Consider the following 7,364-nt stretch of genomic DNA (forward strand, 5'->3'; position numbering starts at 1 on the left):
TTCATCTCCCAAACCTAGAGTTTTTGACAATGACAAATGATACTTCAATCGATTGTCCAGTAGCGTTGCGCAAGTAGCCTCGCAGCTACATAAAAATCAATATTTTTTAGAAGTTTTTTTTTCTCAAAATATTTAATTTGTTAACACTTCGAATGATAGCCGGGTGCACGAGTCGAACTGATTTCACATGAGGGTAATTTAATTAACGTAAATCAAAACAAATATTCTAATATCAAATAGAAATTAAATAACTAAATCAACTACTTATTTTTATGTTATGGTGAGAAGCAATAAACAAAACAAAACAAATTAGTTGAGTACTGCTAGAGGGGGCGTGGGCTACCCAAGGGGATGGAGAAAATAGAAATTGGAGAATGGGGATGGCGGAAGGTGGGGGGGATAGAACTTTTTTTAGTTTGACATTTCACACATTTTTAACTTCATGTAATTTGGCCATAAAAATTGCAGTTCTGGCAAAGAGAATTAAGTCTGGGCATAGATCGGGACACGATCGGGAAACATTGGATGGTTTCATGGTTTCACATATCGATAACAAGCATATAACAAGTGATAGTGATAACAGACTATCGGACCGGACCGCGACCTTGAGCGTCGAACTCATAAGTTAGAGCGAGAAATAGATATATGTTTCTCGCTCTCACTTATGGGTGCGACGCTCCAAGATCGCGGTCCGGTCTGATAGTCTATTATTAGAGCCCCCTCCAGACTACGTGCGTGAAACGCGGGCGAACGATTCGAGTGTGGAGGGGGTTTTAAACTTTTATGAAATTATGACGTTTATTATCACTTCTTCATCTCCTCTAACCCCTGTAACCCTATGCTCTAGCTTTGCTGTAGTCTGGTAAAGGTCAGTCCAGACGGGACAATTTGATAAAGTTGTCTCTTTAGATGTTTGGTGTAGACATAAAAACGAAATTCGCGTGCCTTGCCTATCCCATAAAGCGATGTCCGGACAGGATGATTAAATCGACCGATTTGATCAGAAATGAAATTGGCGTCAATCTCCAATATAATCACCAATTTAAGATTTATGGTGATATTTGAACCCTCTAAAGTGGAGCCCATACGAGACAATTTTTCACCAATCTGATGAAATTGTCCGATTGAATCAGGCCGTGCGGTCGCAAACGCCAATTTGATTCCCCGATCAAATCAGCAGATGCGGACACAAAAATGCCAATTTTCGAAGTTAGTGTCTATGGAATGCAAATTGGTGATTAAATTGTGTACGTGTGGACACTAGGTGAGATTGGCGCCAATTATTTTCTTGATCAAATCGGTCGATTTGCCCAGCTCGTCTGGACTCTACTTAATTCTTGAATTAAGATTTCGTATACCAAACTGCAATTGGGTACTTTTAATGTATGGGTTCCCCACTCAACTATAATATTCATTACGATACGGTTTAGTCAACTATAATGAAATTGACTAATTACAGCTCGCCGCCGTCAAGAGGATGAAACAAAACTATAGCTCAAATTAATTATTTATTTTAGGTTGTAAGTATAGTAGAAACAATTACTTCATAAGTCAGAAACGCGCAAGTGACACCCTTCATATAGCAACATCCATAGACTACGAAAACCACTTAGCGTTGTTTGTTAGTCTCCATAGGCTACGGTGGCCAAAATCGAGAAAAAACTGTTTTAAAATTGAATTTAGCGCGGAGCAAGTTGTTGTTCTTTATAAGATACAAGTAGGTAACACAAAATTTTTATTGTACCTATACAATAAAATAAACTTAGCCTAAATTATGCATAAGTACCAGGGCCTCATGAGTTACGAGGTGTCGTTGACCAACCCGTCGTGGAGCGCGGGGCGCGGCGGCCGGGTCGCGTACGAGCATTATAGTCCATTTAGACTCTCGCGCGAGCCACGAGACGAGCCGCGAGCCGAGCCACGAGACGAGCCGCGAGCCGAGCCACGAGACGAGAGTGTAAGCGGTGGGCTCGCGGCTCGGCACGGCATAAGGTTTATAACCGAATGACAAGCCGAGCGCGAGTGTAAACGGTGGACTCGCGTCTCGTGGCGCGGCTCGTCTCGTGGCTCGCGCGAGAGTCTAAACCGAGTGTAAGGAATATCGCGGCTGTTCGCTGTATACTTTTGGTTTGTTTACCTATATGATTCTACTAGTTTAAAGTATTATTTTTGTTGACGCGTAAAAAATATTGTATACAGTACTATAATACAATACTCAGCAAGCTTCGTTGTCTAAACACGGTACTCGACTGAAAAGCTCTCCATTATATCACGATTGTATAAAATACAATTGAATACGGGTCACTCACGTAAACTGGCATATTAAATAACGTGAGTGACCCGTGAAAAAAATATGATCGAGTTTGACGGGACGTATGTTCTTAAAATAAAACGAACTCCATAGTTTAAAAATAACGTAAGTTTATTACATGTAATGAAATAAAAATAGAATAAAAACGCTTTATTCTCACATGTACAACCGCTATGGGCGGGACGCCATTGATTTGATTCTATTTATATAGCGATAAAAAAGTAATTGTGACGTGATCCAGCGAGAGACAAATCCCGCCATTTTGAGGTAGAATTTAAAGCATCTGCACAATATTAACTTTTCTCCTTAAAGTCGCATATTTTTGTAGTATAATTTAAAGATATTATGATATGATACACTAAATATCTACTTATAATTAAATGCGGCTGTCCAAACAAATACATTAAAAATATTTATAAAAAGTTTGTTTTAAACACAGTGCTTACAGAAAAACCACAAAAAGGCATATATTATAATATAATTAATTAATTTTAACAATGAATATGCAGACTATAAGTTCTTATGTCATAGGCTCATAGGATCACGTCAAAATAACTTGCATTGAGAAGTTTTTTGGTATGCTGCGCCAGTGATATTTTAACTTTTTTTTTAACATGTAGCAAAATTTTGCAAAAATCACCGCCAAGCAGAGAAATTTATACATAGCAGTCATGCGCCCAAAAATCTTCTCAAATCCACATATTGATTGTATAACTATCGTTTAACGTGCAATCCAAAACCGGGTCTGGCACAAGCTCAATAATATGTATACTTAAATACCAAAACAATACTGCGAACCCAACTTTCACAATAAAAACGAGAAATTTTCTGTTATCTCCTTATACCAAAATATATTATTATGGCTTGAGTTATCATTTCAAAGATACAATATGTCTATATCTATAATATTCATATATTCTTCGTGTTATATCTAAAGTGCTTACCGGTAGGAACTATCGAGCATATTAAAACAATAATGTTTGTATTTTTTATTAAAATATACATTCATAGATCGGTCATTGGCGAAACACAAATAACCACATAAAGCTGTAATTTTTAAACATATTACATAAACAGGGCGTTAAATATGTCTAAACTCATAAAAAAAAATACCTTTATTGACTTTCTGCAAAATATACATGTAACGTCACAATAATGTGATTTAATAGAAGTAAATTCCCTTTAATATTGTAAAAAAACAAAAACATATTAACGCCATTTTTTTTGACAAATAACCTAATTGAAAGGAATTAAACAGTATTATTCAGAATACCGACAGTTCCTACCAGTGAACTTCATCTATACTAAACTTATTTTTACCGACGATTGCAACACTTATAGTTCGCAACATGTCATATTAGAGATCTGTTTTGTAATGTTACTTAGTTTACAGATGTCCTTCATCATATTAGGGCAAAACCTGCATTGATCTTATACATTTTACATAAAAAAATACATACATAAAAACTCCATTGTTAGTAATGTAATAAATTAGTTTCTTTTACACTCAAACTCAACATTTTAAAATAAGATAAAAAAGATAGTTGAAAACAGTCAACTTATTATGACGTATTGATTTATTTTAAGTACTTATCAAACATAACTTCAAAACATGCATTTTACTGGTATCATGACCTTTCACAATGTCATAATGAAATCTATGATCATATTGACTTTTCTTCATTTGTGTTTGCTGAGAAGGACATCTGAAAACACCAAACCTTTTGGCAGGACCGGCGTAGCTACTGTCAACTGTCAAGTCATACAGAAATGCTACCTATTTGGTGTAAGCAAACTGTTAAAAGTTAAAATATCTTACAACACCATCCTGACTTTTATGAAACCAACAAGACTATTAAATGTGCAACAGTGCTATAAAAACACCCTAAGCTGATTTAGCCTGAAAAATGTAGTCTTTGTCAAATAAAAAAAAAAACATATTTTAGATTTATATTCTGTTAGTCCCCTATTAATTTAGCACGAGCTATATTTTTCAGATTTAAGAGGTTAATTGCCAATTTAGGGAAAAAAAAATATATATTGGTACTGTGGCACATATAATTGTCACGTTCCATTACTGGGGAGGATGGCTCCGGTTCTTTACAGTCAGGAGACGTCGCAAGTCTAAAAAATTGCGCTAACAAAACAAATATGTCTACGTCAGAACGAGTGATCACATAAGTACTGAATGAATCCCCTCACCACTGAATTGACACTTTAAATATCGAGAATAAATCACAGTGTAGATTTCGCATTTCATAATCACAACAGAGTCAAAAACAATAGACAAATGTTGCCGTAGAAATTATGTCAAGGCAAAAACACAAAACATGACACATCGTTTAAAAATTAATGCTACGATAAAAAATATTTAAATACCTATGAGATATAAAGTGATGACTGTAGTCCATGACGGGCTCATTAGATTTAAGTTGTTTTATGCTATGGGGACAGAATTTAAGATATTTACAAAATGCTACCTCGCTCACTCACGCGTGTTAAAACTTGAGTTTTAAAAGGTTTTTTAATATGAGTATGTTATCATACGCATTTAAAATCTAACGTTTACATGTTTGATACAAGACACCTACGGAAAAATTTAAGCAGTTTTTAAACCAAATTTAGCTTTTTATAATAGGTCCAATTACGTTTAGTGTTGTTTTTGCCGTTAACAAATATTAAAATGGATCAAGTAATAAATCATTTTTATCTTAAAGATCTTGCCTTTACAAACGTTAAGAATGAATGCAACGTATAAAATAAAATGTATATTATAAATTAACACGGGTCACTCACGTTTTAAATTCGAACGCTTGAAAGCGTGATTGACCCGTTTTAAATGTACTTTGTATTTAAAATACATATTATGTATAGGCGTTTGTATAAGCCAAAATTGATAAATATACATTTCAGGGCCATTATAAAAGATAAATTTGTTTAAAAATATGCCCAAACTCAGCGCTACATAACCGCACCCCTAAAGTTAGTTACACCGAAACTTGTGAACACTTTATTCCCTATTCATATTGCTGCTAGCCTAAGAGCAGGACAAAAGACAAGCCGAACTATGAATCAATCCTTAACACACGGATAACTTTAAAACACGAAGTCGAACAACCCTTTTACAACTTTTATTCGGGTGTTTGAAACGTCGTCACCTCAACAATTGCAAACTGAATTTTATAATTTGCCAAGTTTTTGCAAACCAGCGGGTCTATGATGATTTGTCACTTTAAAGTATGTTATTGTATGTATCGCTTGTCACCATGCCTGTCTCATTCTAACAAGTATGTAAGTGCAAAAGTGACGGGCATAGTGGCAGGCGATAAAAATGGAAGCATTCTGCGCCCACTGTTATCAGATATGTATATATATTATTTTCAAATTCAGGTTCAATATATTGAGGTTGACGATGATTCAAAAATTTACTCTGTGTCGTATCTGCTACCAAAAGTGTCTAACTTTTGTGTAACCATCATGACCATCACAGGCCCGATGTAACAGTCTTAGTCAAAACCGATGGCATCATAGTATCTAAGAATCTAAGATCAGCTGTTGTAAAATGGGCTTGAATTTTTATTATGTGAGCAGCATATTCAAAAACATAATATTGGTAAACATGGTCCAAATGTTTTTGACAAATTTTATAGTAGCGAATACAACGACAGAGTAAAATCATATCGATTCAAATCTGCAGGCAAGATTATAATTTTCATTTTATTGCTGATTTTCAAGATCTTTAAGAGCTTCCCTTTTTACCGACTCATTTGGTAAATAAGGAATAAACAGTGAGTTACCAAAAAAGGACGCTATTAAAATCAAAAGACCATTAGGACTGAAGTCCATTAGGATTGAAATTTACGGTTAAAATTTTCACGCGATATTTTTATTTACTTTTTTGTGGCTGAGTCTTAGGCCTTTAGGACGAAAATTATTTAATTTAATATATTGCTTTACCGGTAAATATGTATCCCTCTTAGGTCAATTGATTTTTATAAAATTACAATTGCAATTGGGAAGCCACATGACAGACATCGATATATCACGCGATTTAATATTTTACCAACCATTATTAGAATTATAGTTACAGCATTAGTCGTTAATAATAAATTGATAAGATGGACTAAAGTAAAGTTCACGAATCAACGCAGCACGAGAGCACTTATGGTCCCGGAAACATATCAATTCAATACAATTTGTAAATATATTTAGGTTATAAATTGTATTGTACTGACATGTCTTCATTGATTTCGGACCATAGCCTCGCACGTTTTACATCGCCAAAAACAGCAAAATTCGAAATTCAGACAGAGCCGATCATCCGAACCGATTCCAAATTCAAAACAGCTCCCGAAACGATTCAACAATCCAAATTCAAACAACTTATAGGTGAATTTCAAAGTTATTGTACACAGTTACTTTGACTCGTCTACGTTTTAACGAAAAATTGTTAATCAATTTACAGTCCGACAATGAATAGTAGAAGATAATTTACTTTAGGCGCTCATCTACTCAAAAATATGTCCCATGGCTCTTATCTCAGCGAATTAAGAACTAAAGCTGGTCAACCAAATCTTGTCAGTAAATAGGAACCAAAAAAACTATATTCATCCTTTTCTTTTGGGTGCTAGTACTAGTGTAAGACAAAGATAGTATGAATCTCTCTGTCTATGTTTGAAATGGAACAGTCCTTTGACACACTATATGTGACATATTTTTAAGTAAGTTGTATGCACGCATATTTTTACACTTGCCTGTACATATTAAGCTGCATTCATATGATGATTAAAATAGCAAATATTAATACTTTAAACTGCCTACTTTGATGGTTTACTTTACAACCATGTAAATGTAACAATATTCGTTTATTTCTTTTTACTATCGAACTGCATATAGGTAACTATAAATAAATCAATTAAATCGCAGACGAACTTCGTTAACTATGTACAATTTCGAAACCCCCGACATTCCGTCAGTTCTAAATTGAAAAACCTAACGGCAGCCGACAGGCGGCACTTGCACCTGAGCGTGCACTTGCACGGCGGCAGTGAGC

Source organism: Cydia amplana, chromosome 22 (assembly GCF_948474715.1).
Source record: "Cydia amplana chromosome 22, ilCydAmpl1.1, whole genome shotgun sequence".
Taxonomy (NCBI): domain Eukaryota; kingdom Metazoa; phylum Arthropoda; class Insecta; order Lepidoptera; family Tortricidae; genus Cydia; species Cydia amplana.